The sequence below is a fragment of the Onychostruthus taczanowskii genome, unplaced genomic scaffold, assembly GCF_017590055.1.
Source record: "Onychostruthus taczanowskii isolate IOZ18803 unplaced genomic scaffold, ASM1759005v1 scaffold17, whole genome shotgun sequence".
NCBI classification, from domain to species: Eukaryota; Metazoa; Chordata; class Aves; order Passeriformes; family Passeridae; genus Onychostruthus; species Onychostruthus taczanowskii.
The window spans coordinates 4,620,936-4,639,517 of NW_024498906.1; positions in this window are offsets into that span (position 1 = coordinate 4,620,936).

Consider the following 18,582-nt stretch of genomic DNA (forward strand, 5'->3'; position numbering starts at 1 on the left):
GCGAGTAACAGGGATTTAATGTCTTATAATGGAATATATTTTTCTGCAATTATAATAAATCAATTGGAATTATAATCATAGTTTCATTAGCATGACCATAGTTTAGATCTGTCAGTTTTTCCATTTAATAAATAAGTATATATTCATACACATACCCCTATTTTTACTAAGGTCTACAATTAAGCCCATGAAAATTACTTCAGATAGAAATTTCAGCTGAGTTTTTTCCTCTGTCTTTTATTGTTATTCTTGAAATTTCATCATTTTGACCTTACTTTCAGGCATCCTGGCCAAATTAAAACCTCCACATTTTCATTCTTTTCAAGTGATTGTGTCATTCCAGAATAGTTTTTTAAAGCTAATTAATAGCAAGTAATTTTTATTGAAAAAGTATTTTCTCATTCTATTAAAAACCTGGTATCAAAAAGTAAATTCATTCCAAGCAATCAACACATTACTTCATTTGAAAACTTTGTCATGACTATTAGTGAATCAGATGACTGCTTGTGGGTAACACTGACCTGGACAGGGTGACATTACAGGACCATAAAGAATAGAAAAAAAGGTCCATTTTGTAAAAAGTTCTGACGAGACTTTGTGGTTACTGCACCAGAAAGAAAAAGCCCAAACAATGAATCAAAATTTAAAAAAACATACAAAACAAAAAACTTTATTAAGAGCATGCTTGAAATCATTGTTGTTCACTAATAGTGTCAGTCAACACTGTCAGTGAATGTACAAGTTTTCTCAGATGATATCACCAGGCAAAATCATTTTTTAATTAGAAGTAAATATGATGGAGTCTGAAAGGGGATTCCTTCTTAAATCTAAGGTAAAAATAAATCTGATAACAAAAATGCCTTTTTTTTAAATTTAAATTAGGAAGCTGGGAAGACTTTTGAGAAAATGTTATATTCAGCACTTCTCTGAAATATATTGTGAAAGGTGACAACCTCAAAAGCTGTAGGTGGAATGTAATTAGGCTTTATTATCCCCATTTTACAGATGGCAATCTGAGACATATAGCAATCAAAAGCTACATAATGAAGAGATTATAACACAGAACACTTTTTATTTTATTTCTGACATAAAAGAACTTCCAGTGATTTTATTAAGTGTTATTTGTATCTCACAGGAAAAAAAAAAAAAATTTCCCGAAAAATAAAACAACAAAAACAAGTCAAAGAATTCTCAATTTTCCCAGTCCTCAGTCTGATACTAAATCCTCCAGCAGTTTACACTGCCTTCAGGTAAGTTGCCTTGTTGCAACCAAACCAGTGTTAAAGACATTTTACATGGGTTTTGTGTGTTACGCCGTAAATGAGGTGATCAATGGGGGTTCCCTCTGGGGTCTGGGTATCCCACAGAGCTGAATTCCTAAGGAGTGAGTAATTGGAAGCTCTTTTCTGTCTGGAGAATCTAGGTGTGAGAAAAGGCAGCTGAAGTGCTTTGAGATTCAGTCAGTGTGGGCAGATGTGTTCTGCAGCCTTAATGAGCCGACTAAGGAGGTCTGAAAAGGACCAGGGGTATTTCTAGCTGCATTTTTAAGGAAAGAGGGTGCTAGAGAACACATTGTACACGAAGCACTAAATGGCTATATATAGAAGGATTTTGGTTTGAACAGGGTCTACTTGTGTAAAAAATCCCAACAAATTAAAACACGTTTGAAATTCTGGAGGATGCATCTGTGATTATTGTTATGAATAAGGTGGTAATTCATATTGGACATGTAAGATTATTAATGTAATATAAAATAAAGCTTTAAGATTATGCCAGTAAAGGGGAGAGGGAGGTTGCCACACAGGACAACTGGCGGCCGAGGAGGACGTGCATCATTAACAAATGAAGAAAACCTAGCCCGCACAGGAGAGGGGCACTCCCCAATGGCATGAACAAGAAAATGTCCAGCGTTGATGGTCCACGTAGATGCCCACCTCAGATAGACAGGAACATCAAGGAACATACATCTGAATGAAAGTTTCTGGGAACTGGGGCTGATACATTGATTCCCAGACAAGGCTTTGTCCAGCACAGGACAGAGAATAGACACTGCATGAATATGGAGGACTCCAGGAGGGGACAAAGGGACTCTGCAGTGGGCAAGGAAAAGAGTATAAAAACCAAACTCTGCCAGGCCTCGATGGTGAACAGGGGGATTCGGTGTGATAGAGGCTGGATCATCGTTCACCTGCTCCGATCCCGGGGTCGGCACTACTTTTTGATTGGTGGCAGTCGGGACAGTATATTGGTTCATTTTTATTTTTGATCTAATTGGCTGGATCAATTTTTACCAATAACATTATTAACATCTAAGTCTGGCATTCTGAATGGGGAAGAAAGAATTCTAAAAACATTGCGATTATCTTTTTTAGAATTTCACTGGTTAAGACTTGTGTGCATGCACCCATAGTTTTCCTGGTTGTCCAAAATACATGTTTTTTAGGGTCCTTACAGGAAGAAGGAGAAAAAAATGGATAAACAAATGCTAAATCTGGTATATAGAAATTACCTACTTCTGTGAAGCTGCAGGAGACACTATGTGTTGCAGATGCTGCTCATAAGTTTATTTCTATATTCTTCTGACATTCAATCTCTCTAGGTTTTGGATGTTTTTTGGTTTTATAAGGAAATGTTTCCCAGTTTATACAATATTTTGTGGGCAGACAGTTACTTTGCTCTGTTTCACTGAGAAATGTCACTATAGGAGACAATAGGACGCAGACACGCCGCTGTTCTTAAAGTAGAAAGAAGGGAAGTTTATTTTCTGACTCTAACATTTAAAGATTTCCAAAGGTGACAGTGGATTGGAGGGTGAAAGTGCCACCTCTCTAATGACACTGGACAAATCAACAGTCCATCAAATTTCTCTTCTTCTATAAAAGAATGCAAAACAATAAGTTGTTTACAGACAGTGTGTGAGAAAGTTTGCTACAAGAACACAAACATCAGAAAGCTGAGAAAATCTTAAAAAATCAAAACAACACAGAAATATAAATTTGTGCTTGAGCTGTCATCAGAAAGTGTTGCACCCATTGAAAAACTCACTTCAAACTCTCTAGTAAATATGTTTTTGCTTAGTTCTTTAGAGTTGCAGTCCCCATAAATGTAATTTCCTACGTAAATGAAGTATAATAACAAGATCTCTTCATTCACTGCTGAAATTCAGCCACACTTAGAAGGGAGATGTGGTTCAGCAGTGTGCATCAGAACAGCTCCTGTCAGCTGGAATTCAAGGTAGGCTGTGTGTAATTACTTGCACAGAAATTTGGTAGACACTGCAGACCTCCTACACCTCTTGTTTTGTAGGACCCACATTATTAAGAGCACCTGAAAATGATATTAGCACTTTCTTCTTATTACTAAAAAAACCCCAAACAAACAAAAACAAACAAACAAACAAAAAACCAACCCAAACCTAAAAGGTATTAAATTCTTACTTATAGCTTAGACTGCCTATGTAAGACAAAGCATACTTCTGGCTGCAGCAGGTCCTCTCTGTTCTGCTGAACTGCCACAGAAATTCTTGTGTTAACACTGCTGAGTCATAACACTTATGGGAAGAAATAATTTGTTACCATTGGATTATTCTTGAGAATGTTTTGAGAAGATGAGTAACATTTAATGGCAGTTACATAAAAATGTCTTTCCTTGTACAGACTCACCCAAATTGGTCTGGATCAACTCAAAAAAAAAAAAAAAAAAAAAGTTTTAAAATCATATAAAGAAAGTTTCCTTTCCTTCCAGATTTACTTGAACCTTCACTAGATATTTAATTTAAATGACATTAATTCAGTCTTTTTACAGTTTGACTGGTGAGCCTACATGTCTGAAGAGGATTGTTCAATTCCTAACTCAAAGATTTAGGAGTGCTCCTACATTTTGGGAGTGCTCAGACAGGAGGTCTAATCCACTATTCCGGGTTTTTTTCTCTTTTGCTCCCAAAGTTGGTTTCCCCTCTTTTTTCCTAATTTAGCTTTATATATTCCTAGTGCCAAGTTGACCCTTTTCTAACTTATCCAGCAGAACCTTTGGGCTGACACAGCCCTTACAGTTTTCCTTCAGGCTCAACATCCCACTCCGTGTCAATCTGAATGTCAATTCTGAACATGTTTTGGCTATTTTGAGTCCTCCCATGAATTTTAGGTGATGGCAAGTATATGTCCACAGTCATCCACAGTGATTGCCCCTTAAACTGGCATTTGTTGTTTCAACAACTATTGCCTTTTATGCTGAAGAAAAAAATACTTTTCTCTTTTCCCCTGTCAAACTTATACTTGACTATAATTTATTCTTCCATCCCAAAAAAAAACAAACCAAAAAAAAAAAAAAAAACCAAAAAAAACCCCAAAACAAACAAACAAAAAAAAAAAAAACCAAAAAACAAACTTTGCTTATTTCAGTGTTTTTCTTGATTTCTTATAGTCATTTGTATGTACATTATATTGCACAGTATTAGCTGAAATTAAATTTTAGTGTTGGTAGTAAATTCCCACAAAGAAAAATGTGTAGATACACATTTCTGCTTAGGTATGTTTATAAATAAAGTTTATTATCTTTTTCTGTGTATGAACATTATTGTAATGTCATCAATGGCAGCAAAACTCAGAACCAGTGCTGCCAAAATCTGTTGCTACCCTGCACAGATTATGAGACTTGTGTAAGAATTAAACATTTTATGGAAGATATAGGTAAGTAAAGAAATTTGAGAGAGAAGCTTCCAGCAGCTTTTGTGATTAATAATGGAAATTTTTATAATTTTAATTCTAATTTTCAGTTTCAAAACTTTGGGGTTTTGAGTTTTTTGATTGGTTTGATTTTTGTTGGTTTTCTTTTATTGCTATTTTTAATGGATTAGTTTGAATAATATTTCAGTATGTGGATATAAAATTTAATTAACTTTAGGTAAACACTCATGAACTTATCAAGCCAAGGAAAAGAATTACTTCAGTTTTCATTGGTTTAAAAAAAAAAATCTCATTTTATTCTCTTTTTTAAATTCAGGTAGGTCATCCTTAAAGTTTGTCTTTTGTATTATTGATCTAACCTTCCAAATGGAGTATTTGCTCCTATGGTGTCTTCTTTTTCCATTCATTTTCTACCAATGGTAATAAACTGATTTTCATTCTTTTATATATCTGTTCAGTTTCTATTTTAAATTTCGTCTTCACAGTTTCCAGCTGGCTTATTCCAGGACCTTAAATAGATGACAAATTAAACTATGCAACTTCAAAAATTACCATTGTTTACTCCATGAATATCTCTGTGACTAATCAAACACTTGATTAAGCTTGATTCAAAATTAACTGTGTTCTGCAGTCCCTGGAAAGGGAATGCTTTCAGAATTTTTTCCTACTTGAAACCCTACAGGTTTTATGTATTTAAGTTTCCTGTCACAGTTATTCTTCAAAAACAAATAGAAAGAAAATAAGTAATGTTATATTATATATGTAATTAGCACATGTTAATAATATTCATAAGTCCTTGTTAACAAATTTTAACAAATGTTGAGTTTCCAATATGAATTGTGGCTACATATATGATTTTGGGAAATAGAACAGACAATATCCCATTACTAGATTATGTGAATAGTGTCCAGAGGAATATATTCTACCAAAATTTCTTTCTTTCATTGGTTTTCTAGCTCAGTAGAGTTAAAAATATTAGTCAATGAAATCCAATAATTCCTTCAAAGCTTTTTTTTTTTTTTCCTGATGCACGTATAAACTGAGACTATCAGGATATATAAATACTGAAATATAAGAAAGGTGTCCAAATATATCAGTCTGATGCTAAAAGAAAGTAGCTTTTGTTTTGGTTTTGATGAGGTCAGGAAGTTTCTTCAAATATTCTTATGATAAGAAATTGATAGTGATTGATGAACACTACAATGTCAATGATCATGGCAACAGTTATTTTTGGTGAAGTGTCTAAGTCCATAAATTATATGTTAGATACTTGAACTGGGGCTAAAGATGGAGAGAGAAACGTGCATGGTATTTTCCCTCCTTTGTAATACATTTTAGATCAAGAGCACAGATGACTGGCATCAGATTTTGGAGAGCGGGGTATTCCTCGAGGAGTGTCTGCAGTATTCATCACAGAGTCCTTGAGACACTCCTCCAAGTATTTTTTTACAGTACTTTGCCTTGAACAGCTTATCTACTCTTTCTTTGGTGATGCCTCTTCCACATTGAATTCTTTTTTCTCTGGAAGTAATTTATAACATTCTGTCAATTTACTGTCAGGCATGATGAAAATGTATTTATTGAGTGTGAACCAAGCTCTACAGACACCACTCTTCAGCAGTCATGTTCATAGTGCTCTGAGGTCTTTGACTGGAATACAAATTGCAGCTATGAAATCTAAATAGATATGTGTGAAAAAGCATACTACTGCAACACAGGTATTTAGATTAATTTTTGTAGCATTTTAAAAATAAAAATCAGTTTGCTGATACAATATTAAGTAAAGATTTTTTAAACTTCAAGTTAATGGAGAATTATAAACAAAGAGGTGCTTAATTTGAAGTGAGGTAAAATTTCAAATTACATTATCATATTTCTGATATGCATGCAAAATTAATATAGGGTAATTGGGCACAGAAGTAAACAGACATAGAATAAAACCCTGATGAGTTTGAGAGGTTGTTGTATTGACTTGACTACCAGAGATTTTTTTTTCAGATTAAAGAACAATAAATCACAATCCATATATTAATACAAACAAAGAAACAAAGAGACCAACAATCCAGTTGAAAAGGTTACAATTCCTTGATTCCTTTATACAGGATGCATAAAAATGAATGAAGCTGCATTCTGTGACTTCAGGTACCTTACTTTACTTCTTTTGACATTCTTCAGTTTACCTGTAGCCCAGCGTAACAAGATTGCAATGCAAAAAAAGATGCTTTATCCCATTATCATTCATGGATATAGAAAATTAAAGTGTGTGAATGGTAATGATTATGTATTGCTTAAATATGAAAGTGCTACATTAAAAACTCACTCTATTGATGTATGTAATGCTTACATAAGCATTAAGGACTATTTACTCAAACTAATGGCAGATAAGCTTTGTGTCATCAAGGACATAGAGGAATTTTTGCCACTGCAAAATTAAAAAGACCAAGTATGGAAATATTTTCAAGAGAGTTCCGGTAATCCCATGTAAGGATTTCCAAAGAATGATTTTTTATTAATAGGAAAATTAAGATTGAGTATTGAGAGAAACTTTGTCCTTTCATTGGAGCAGTTAATTAGGCAATTAGAGCTGTTAAAAAATTACATAAAACTAACCTCAGAGGAACAACATCCCAAATCTCACACAGAAAGAATAGAAAACATATGGTATTCTTAAGAACAATTTTTAGTTACCTCTTTGCATATCAGATTAGGTCTTCTGTCAACATAGTTCCTGCATTAACTGCTACTAAATGAGCACATCAATAATTGAACCAACAGTTTAAAATTCTGAAATACTACATATATGTTATCAATATGCTTTTATAATATATATATTTTGTGGAGAAATACTTAATTTGCTTATCTTATATTTCCAAGACACCATGAATACCTGGATTTTATCTTGGTTTCTTTTTTCATTTTGTTGATTTTTTTTTTGTACTACAGAGAAATTTTTCTTTACTAGAACTAAATGTCTTTATAATCATACCTGAAGTATAGACTACAGACAAGAATGATGGACTATGTAGTATGTCTTACTCAGTACATTTGCACAATTTTTGGCTCTGAGACAGGGATTACTGGTCCTGATGTTTAGGATTACATTTAGCACCTTGTCTGGAACTGAAAATTGCAGGTTTTTTTGTTTATTTTTTAAATCCAAAAAATATCTACAGTTAAACATCTATTTACCCTGTCTCAACCCACATAGTCTTTTTGTATTGGGACATTTCATTTTCTGACCAGATGAGCACTCTGGGTTTTTTTTCAGTGAAGTCTTGGGCAAATGCATCATGTCAGGAAGCAGTGGAGGTTGGCTGCCCCACATGACAAGGGGAGATGGGTGCCAGGCAAGACATCCAGCAGCAGCCTCAGAGGCTCGAGGTACCCCCATGAGCTGAGAGAACACGTTCATGATAGCAAACTCATGCAAGTTTGAGTCAGAACTTTCAGGCAACTCCTGTATGATGACTCCAGGCCAAGGACGATCTGAAAAGTCAGCCTGTGGTCTGGGTCCTATCACACTGTGTTTCAGGTACTGTATTTCCAACGCTGTGTGAGCCACCACAGTCATTGATTTTCCTTTTGCAAGAGTTATACAGAGGGCATTTACCAGGCAAACCTCAAGGAAAATGTTTACTTATCAATGAGTTGTGGAAAGAGGATAGATACACAGAAATAAATATTTTCTGTAAAAATAGTCAATATGTTGATTTCATGTTTAATTTCTACTCTTCCTTTCATTATTAGAAAAAAAATTCTTTGTTTTCAGGACTCTTCCATCCCATTCCAATTATTTTAGAATCTCTAAATGCAAGACTGATTACTTCCTTCTCCCTGTGGTTGAAGAGGACGCTCTCAAAGAGGATATTTCTAATGATTGTTGTTCCTACTAGTTTTTAAAGAATTGTGCCCCATATTCTGATGTTTCTGACCTGTCAAGGATTCTCAAAGCAGCTGAATAAATGTGATTAACTGCCTTTATTTTTATTTTAAAATCAGGTTCATATTTGTGCTAACACCCCCAAGCATCCAATCAAATGTGACATTCACAAGATATCATATCTAGAGCTACCTGTTATATATTCTTATCTATTTTAAGAAAGATCCACTTTGAAGTAAGCACCAAGTACTCACCTTACACCCACTTAGCAGAAGTGAGTTCTTGCAGTGAGCATACTGTGTACTGTATAAAATTTTGGTGTAAAAAGTCCTAATTTGTGTTGTTGTAGAAATTCAGTCATTTTCTCAGTGTGAGCATAGTAGATATGTAATGTATGCATCAACTGTATGATGCTAACAAATGAAGCTAATAATCACTTTGGCTAGTCCTTAAAACTGAATGGAAAACTTATTATGTACGTTTATATTTCCTCCTAAATGTAGGCTATTACCGTTAGCAGTAATGACCATCTTTTTAACATTCTGTTATCAATGTAAGCTACTTAATGAGTACAGATCTACTAATCAAGATACATTAAATGGAGCCTGTGTATTCTTAAGCTTCTAAGAATACACAATTCCATTGAAAATCAAAATAAGCACCTGATTTTTAGGCTCCTGGAAATTTGAGGTTTTTAATAAAACTCCCAAATAAGGACAGCGCACAAAAGGCAGAGAAAAGTGTTGGACAGGTGCCACTAAATATCCAGGGCTACTACATTACCTAATTAAAGAACAAGAGTTTACAACCAGAAGTTTAAACCAAGTCTAGTCTGCATACATTTGAGAAGGTGTACCCAGATGCTGCTTGGAGTACAGAGCACACTATTAACAGAGTGTGTTCCAGCTACAGAACTTAGGAGCATGCTTATCAGTTTGAAACAGACACTTTCGTAGAAAAGTGAATGCACAAAGGTTCCTGGTGCCTAGCTTATTAGAATTATGATAAAACTACTCTGTCAGTATTTAGTAAGAAAGTGTTTATTTAAAATTCCTGTCTTCAAATGCTACAAATACAAACCAGTGAATCTTCATGAATCCTATGATACAGCTAGTTAAGCATGACTACTATCTTTTATGCCTCAAGTAATGTTGCTGGTGAAATTCAGTGTCTTGACATGGGCCACCCTGAAAGAATCAGTATTGGAGCTGATGAGATTAAAAATGGTCCCTTGGCTTTGTTCATGCTTCAGAACAATTTTGTGCTTCCCTTGTCATTGTTTTTAAACATTTTTTTTACCCATGTCTAGCTGAAAACATGATTTCTCTATAGCTGCTGCTTGACTTGCAGTGTTCTATATCCAAATACCATGCTGAATGAAGAGAGAAAGGCAAAGTCTCTGCATGGGAGCACTATCACAGAAACACTATATTTTCCTTTTGTAGTGGTCTAGGACTGAGTTCTATAAACATGGCTTTTCTCTCTGTCATGAGAAACTATAAGTCTCTGAAAGATTTTTTATTTTTTAGTGGCTGAGGGGTGTTGCATGTGTCACAGCCAAAGGGAAAGAGCTTGCACAATCCTTTATTAAACTGGGAATGCAAAATTTTCAAAAGTACACAGAAGAAAAATATAGTTTTCTTGGGTAAATATTTATTTGGTTTGGAATAGATATCTTTCAGCATCCAATAAAGAAGTACGTTCTGGAAAATACAATCCTTTGCTTGTATTGATTTATTTCATTAAGTCTGAGAACAAACTTAAAAATTACTTGATGCTCTTGACTGAAATAAGTAAGTTGCAACTGGTATTACAAATACTGGTGCAACTCAAAAAAATAAAATAACACTGAGGAATCATAAATATGTCATTCAGCCAAGGATGGATATTTCTGGAATTGTGTTGAGTGGGGATTGCTTCATCGTAAAGCAAAATGGTTCCTTTTGGATCACTGCCCAGACTTACCTAACTCTATTAACTCCAAGCAGATATTGCTGCATAAATGTCAAGGCAAAATGAGCAATGGTAGACTAGACAGGCCTCTGAGACAACTGTTTTAAACAAGAAGTGTTTCCACACCACCACCAAATATGACTTAAGAGAGAATATTAGATAGTAGGATATCACAAGAAAAAATTTTCATAAATAAAAGTTCGATCAGAAGCATTATCTTGTGTGATTTATAAAAAGGAGCAAGATTGCTTTCCCAAAAATGGATGTTTCAATGGGTTTTTGAAAACCTGCAAATGCAATTTAATATGTTATAAATGTTTTGGAATCTGAATGTCTTCTTTTAAAGTAACTTATGATATATTTTTGAAAGAGATCAAAAAGAATAGAGTAAATATGGTTTTCATTTGGGAATTTTTTGTGCTAAATCTGATGGAATGTAACATTCAATTGCAAGGTATTGAGGATAGAACTCCCTGCAAAAATCTTTATTCTAACACATACCTTCTAATAATGGAAATCTTTCACACCAATTCCTTCTACAGGGTTTTCCTCAGGTGATGTTTAATGTAGTTTAAGTTGTCATAAGCAAAGTGGTTTTCTAGCTGGATTCATCTTGGTTCCACTCTATATCCAGGACTGATACGAATATATAATGTAAGTTACTCTTGCTTCAGATACTTCCATTGATGCAAAAATACCCTTTGACTCAGGTACAGGAATACAAATCTAAGCTTTTAAACACATTTTGGTTTAGTAAGAATTTTCACATAAGTTCTCCTATTTATTATTTTTTGTCATGGTTTAGCACCATGCAGCCACTTGTTCACTCCCCCACCAGCAGGATCAGGGAAACAACTGAAAGAGTAAAAGCTGGAAAACTTGTGGGTTGAGATAAAGACAGCTCAATAGGCACAGAAATAACTGCACACACAAGCAAAGCAAAACAAGAAATTCAGCCACTGCTTCCTGAGGGCAGGAAGGTGTTCAGGAAAGCCAGGATCCAGCTGTGTAACAGTGACTTGGAAAGAAAGACAAAACACCACCCACTCCTAAAGTGCTCCCCTTTCCTTCTTCTTTCCCCACTTTATACACTGAGCATGATGGTCTGGAATACCCCTTTGGTCATCGGGGGTCACCTGTCCCAGCTGTGTCTCCTCCCAGTTTCCCACCAGGGAGGCTGTAGGAAAAGCAGGAAAGGCCTTGGCTCAGTGTGAACCTTGCTCAACGGCAACAAAACCATCTCAAATTATCAGCCCCGTGTATTGTGTGTATTAGCACAAATCCAAAACACACCCCCTTTTCTGAGGAGAAAATTAAGTCTACCCCAGCCAAAACCAGCACCCTTGTCATATAGAAAAAGCAGTTCCATAAAAAGACTGAATAGTAAGAGTAAACAAACAAAAAATTTAGTTAAATTAATCTTAGCTATGTTTTGTTTTCACTTTTTTTTTTCCTAATTTCAAATGAAGGTTGTAATACACACACAAAAATTAAAAAAGAAAAAAAAAAAAGAAAAAAAACCCAACCAAAACCCAATAACAAACAAAAACAAATATTTCTATTTGTGTGCATGTATACCTAATTTTTGTCAGTGAGATATGTACTGTATTACTATGAGAGACAGAAACCTCCTTCAACCTTTATAAACTAACAAACAAAAACAAATATTTCTATTTGTGTGCATGTATACCTAATTTTTATCTTTTGTCAGTGAGATACGTACTGTATTACTATGAGAGACAGAAACCTCCTTCAACCTTTATAAACTCTAGTAAAGTAGCAGATCTGAATTTTTATATCACTCTACATCTATTGCAATGTGGAAAATTAACCACTTAAATTGATTTATTAAGTATAATATTCTGAAGTTTAGAAAGTACTGAGATGGCTATTTTTAGGATTGATTTATTAAACATGTCATACGTTTCCATGATACACAGACTGAATCTTTAGCACCTTAATCTAAAATAAAAAGGACACATCAAAAGGAGAGAACATACTATATAACTATTCATGTATGTGAAGAAAAATTATTTGTGAAAGTATTTCTTCATGAAACAGGAGACTGTTCTAAGAACAGAAGCAAAAGGTTTATCAGAGCAGAAGCAAAGATCTGAATGTGGAAGTTGAAAGCTACCATAAAACTTCTGAGAATTAGAAAAAAGTAAAAGATGTGGGAAAACATTCCACGCAGGGGAAATAAATGCCAAAAGAATGGAGGCACAGTTTGATTTATGTCCCTGATGATCAAAAACCTTGCAAGGCAAGAAACCAATTTAATGAATGATGTAGGACTGACAAAGAGTAAATTCACATATAACAGTAACTAATGATAAAACCCTTCTGAAAGAGGAAAAGTTACTATTCAAGTGGAAACTGAAGGCAACATTGTTTTCTTTTTAATTGAATCTTAAACTGAAGACATTCTCCAGCAGCAATCCCTAACTTATGCGTCAGTTTAGCTATAAACTATTGCATTTCTGGCCAATTTATTTGTTAATCAATAAATACAAACCACGAATAAGTAAATCCACTGAACTGCCAGACATTGTTGGTACTAACCACTGCTTACACTGTGTTTTGCCATATACCCACAGGTCATTGACTCAAATAGGATCTTTCATCAAAACTTGGACACTCCAGTCATCTTGAAGAATTTCCAAGTATTTAACCATTGCTAAAACATTTCCCAAAACCCCACTTCAAACAGTCTTGTCTAAAACTACTTACAACTCATTCTCCAAAATATAGAAAGGAGTTTTGTGGATCTCTGGGAATAGAACTCTTCTGCAAGCATAGAAAACAAGGCCTTTTTTCCTGACTAGTAGCTCTGTCCGGTTTCACCAAGAGCTTTACATGACTGATTGTCTCATCACCAGTCACACCTGTGTCCAGGAGCACAAACCAATGAAAGGAACTGTGTCATATTATTTTCTTTGTCAAATAATGCATGCCAGGGTATGATGATAAGATACAGTGAGAAGTTACACCAATCAGATAACAATCAAATCATATCTCTGCAACTTAGGGAAAAAAAATTAAAATAAAATAAATAAATAATGAAACCAAGCAGTTTGTAACTACAGAATCCTAGTGACCTCAAAGTCACTGAGGAGGAGCCAGATGTGGGTTCCCGTGAGACATCTGAATCAAGTGACCAAGTGACCCTAATGCTTGGTGCTCCATCAGCAGTAAAAGGTGAGGGATAATAGTGGGTGACTCCCTGCTGCAAGGCACAGAGGAGCCTGTCTGCCAGCCTGAACTGTTGTCTAAAGAAGTTTTGCTGCTTATGGGTGCCTGGATCCAAGGTGCTGCAGAGAGAATGCTCAAGTGTGTCCAACCCTCTGAGTATTATCCCCAGAAGTTTTCTCTTGTGGGTAACAATGGAAAAATCTGGAGAGTATCCGCAGTGACTGCAGAGCTCTAGGGGCCTATGTGGTGTTCCCAATCCTGAGGCTAAAGGGGAAAACCTGATACTGTATGCCAACAACTGTTTGCAGAGCTGATGCCAGAAACAGGGTTTAGTTTTTATGACTCCAGAAATTATTTAAGAATGAGCATCTGCTTAGGATTAAAATCACTTTGTGGCACATGAAGCACAAGGTCATCAGGAGTAGTCATCTCAGCATCATCGGGGGAAGTCATGGCGACCAACCTGAGAAACTTCAGCAATGAAATGCCTTTGCAAATATCAGGAGAGCAGTGGATTTGTTTATCTTGATTGCAATAAGAAATTTGGTACTGTCTCCAAGAAGATCCTCATAGACAGCCTGTTGACATATGGACTGGCCAAGAAAACAGTGAGGTGGCTTGGAAATTAATGATAGGGCCTAGAGGGTGATGTTCAGTGGCATTAAGTTCAGTTGGAGACCAGAAAATACCAATATAGACCAGAGTTCAATCTGGTTCAACATCTTCCTAAATGATCTGGGTGAGGGCCAGAGTGCACCTACATTTACTGCAGACACTAAACTGGGAGGAGTAGCTGATATGTCAGAGGATTGTGCTGCCGTCCAGAGAGACCTTGACAGACTGGAGAAGTGAGCTGGGCTGTTGGGAACCTCATGCCATTCAACATGGGGAAGTGCAGAGTCCCAAACCTGGGAAGAAAAGAACCCATACACCAGTACATGCCAGAGGCCAACCAGCTCCAAAGCAATTTTGCACTCCTTTTAACTCTCCTGACTTCTATATTTTGTATATCAGAAAAAGACAATCTAGTAAATTTTAGATGTACCAAGTCTGATACACATACTGAGTTCTAAATATCATGTGTGTGGGTCTTTCAATGACAGTTATAGTGTCACGGTAGATCTGTGATTATTTGTAATGCAAAATATTATTATTGTTCAGTAAATGAGAAACAAATCTGTAGGCTTGAGAAGTGACTTGCAGAATTTCTATAGAACTATACACACTGCTTTCTTCTATCTTTGCCCTGTCAGCACTCAGTTGTCATGCTTGGATAACCCAAATCTAAATGAGAAGTCCTTCAATGACCCTGAAAGTGTGTCCTGCCAGGCTCTCTTCTGCCTGTTCTACCTCTGTTAGTAACAGAGGAGCATGAAGACAGTACACAGATGGGAAACATTACTGTATCTCTGTTTCTTTGACCTAAGAAAGAGATCTGATACCCTTTGGACCTTGTTCCTATGTCTGAGTAAGTAAATCTTTATCACCGTGGGCTGCGTCTTCAGTACAGCACTTGCACATGTAGTATCTGACTGCCGAATTTCTCTGCAGAAATCTCATTCAGATCTTTCTTTATGATTCATTTCTGCATACTCACAGTTATAGAATTGCTGTAATTATTCAGGGTGGGCTCTAGGATTTCTAGGGACAGGTGTCACCGTTCCACTACCCTCATCCACTCTAGTGGTTACACTGTGAAGAACCGTGGGAAAATGTGCCAGTTATTCCCGAACTCGGCACAGACCCACAGACAAATCTTCACTGAAATGCTCTCACTGCCTCTGTGTGCAACCTCCCCCAAGTTTCCAGTTTTCAAAAGCTGAGTTTTTGATAACTGCTACTTCCAAGAAATTTTATCACAATCTTCCTCTTCAGTTAAGCTTTGCACTTAACAACTTTCATGTAACTGCAATCTGAAAATTGTAACACATCTACTCTAATTCAATTTATGAATATGTTTTTCAATGCTTGGAATAACTTATGTCTTCCTAGAGGCAGCAATCCTCTTTGTTATTTTTCTTTTTTTTTTTTTAAATCTAAACTAGGATTTTTACCCTAGAACTAAGACATTTTACTATAAGAGAGAAAAAGCACTGTCTTTTTTTCCCCCTTTCCCCTCAGTCTAGCTATGATGTCACTTGTGTCTGCCTAGAGTGACAACAAATTCACTTCATTGTACAGCAAGGGTAGCTGCCTTTCTCTATGTTGTGCTATCTGTTTCTGTTAGAGACATGGAATTAGGTTCAGTTTCCTAACTGAAAGCACCAGGTGCCATTTTAGGTGTCCTATGACATTCATTTACTGGTCTAGAAATATTATGCTATCTAGAAAATAGTATTTTGTGGGTGTTCTGTGTCACAAACAGCAGCTACATGCACATGTCCCAGGCATTTTGTAGCTTTCAAAATATCAATTCATATGTGTATTTAGGGAACAAGATATCGCCCAATGAGTCATACTCATGACCTCATTCATGGAATTTGCCTTTATGGGACTCCTTTAAATTCCCAATTTCTTTTCAGGTACAGTTACACATCACTTCATCTTCATTCAGTAAGACAAAATTTAAAATTACTAGCCTTGCTTTGCTGGTATTAGTGTGTAATTCTAAGAAATGTATACCTAAATCCACAGAGTTTTAATAATTAAAAAAAATATATTTTTCATACTGTTTCCTCCTAACTCATTGAATTGAATATGACAGTGACAAGTTGGTACATGTACTTCTTTGAAAAATGCTTGAACCTAAAATTCTAAACTTTTCTGTTCTTTTCAGATATTATCTGCTTCAGTATAGCACTTCTAGGAAAAAAAAAAACCCACCCACAAGCAAGCAATAATAGAAAACCCCAAATAAATGCACAATCTCCCCTATTTTGTATGTACAGTATTATGTTTAGTTCTAGAATCCTTCAGTAAAGATCTTTTTGGAAGGTGAAAATGAAATTGGGAAGTAGCATGTCTTCCTTGCAGTTAACAAAAACAAATCTGACCTATTCTGCTACAGGCTGACACCTTTGACTTGTTGCTCATTGATTGCATGCATACAATCTCATTCCAGTGCCATTCAAAATATCTGTACCGTTCACTTGATCTTTTTAATTGCTAAAATGACCTTCATTTTGCTGGTTTTATATACTTTATCCACTTCAGCTGGTCTCCTCACTTGAGTTAGTTTTGAAGGTAGGAAACATGTTCTCTCTCTCATGCAGCTGGCACCTACAATACTTAAGAAGGAGAAGCTTATTCTTGAAAATAGTACAAATATATGCAATAATTTCTAAAAGATTTTACTTCACTGCATATTTTTTCACTGTTTTATGAGGTTATTCAAAGTCATTCTGTCTTCCCTAAATTTTTATGACATTTGTCATATGAAACAAATATCTTAATATTCAGTAGATTAATGAAATCTAGTTTTCTATTAACTTTTCTTTGATTCTTTGCCTATTCTCTTTCTGTGCATAGCCACAACACTCAACACGAGCCAAAGCTAATCCAGGCTGCAAGTCTGTCACTGACAAACATTGAAAATGAACTGATCTTGCAGCTGTTGGTTGTGGTCTTGTTTCATGGCTGAAGAGTTTTGCACTAATTCTTACTCACCAATGCCTGTCAGTCTAAAATATATATTAGCATATTTCGAATCAGATTAACAGAAATTCTAGACTGAGCAAGACCTTTATTATTCATGTCTTTCACTTCCTTTGAGGGCTAAGAAACACCAATAATGTCAGCTTTTTCCAAACACCAGCAGATATTGATGCAAAGGCATTCACAGTGTTTCTAAACCACCTCCTCCAGCTTCATGTCATCTAAATATTGCAAGGTTCTTTTGCGACATAGGTGGTAAAAAAAAGTCAATTCCCTTATTTCCACGATAAATCATAGTTATTTAAACAATTTCATCTAGCTTTAAAGACTGTAAAAGTTAGCTTTTGTAATTTTTAAACAAGGCTTGGTCAATCAAGAACTGGCTTAGGTGAGAACTCTTCCATGTAAAACAAATCTACACATAATAATAATAATAAAATATTAATAAATTAATAAACATGCCAGCTGTTTAAATCTTTCCTGGATATCAGTCTTTCCACCATAACTATTCTTATCAGAGCTATCTGTCTTTCTGCTATAAGTGTCTACTGCCTCAAGAACAAAGCATCCATAGTTCTTCCTTGATATGGGAGCTCTCCCACAGCTATCACTGGCAGGCAATACCCATCAAAGCTCTCACATACAGGCTGAATGAGGGACCTTCTGTATGTTACCTGTGATGTCTAAGTCCACCTGCATGTATATACATAAATATATATCTGTTCTTCCTCACCTGTATGGCCCGGGACGTTGAAGCCACGCTGTGTCCTGTAAACTTACAGGAGGTAATTTCCAGACTGTCTCAATGGGAGTTTGGTCAATAGCTGGAAGTTCTGACTGAAAGGGATGACATACAAGGGCTGAAAACCTTTATACTTGAATTGAACAGATGCAAATAACAATGGATCAGGGAAGAGAACTCACTGGATTTGGAGCTCCGTAGGACACCTGAGGACAATGTACATGGGGTTTTTTATCCCCCCACTGCAGAATTACCTTATATCTTTTCTATACTTGCCCATGGAGGTTGACAATGATGAATTTCTATCACTGAGATGCTGGCCTGGAGCCAGCGAGACTTATAACTCAGAAAAAATATGAGCAGGAAGTACAAAGGGGAAATGTTTTGTAGAATATAAGAACCAGATAATAATTTTATTGTCAGTTGAGCACGAGGCTTGGCTCTCCCAGTTCTCAACTAGGACAAAAACTGAACCTGCAGTACGTGGAAGAGGAATAGGCATTTTGAGTGTAAATATGATTGGAGAAATTTGCAGA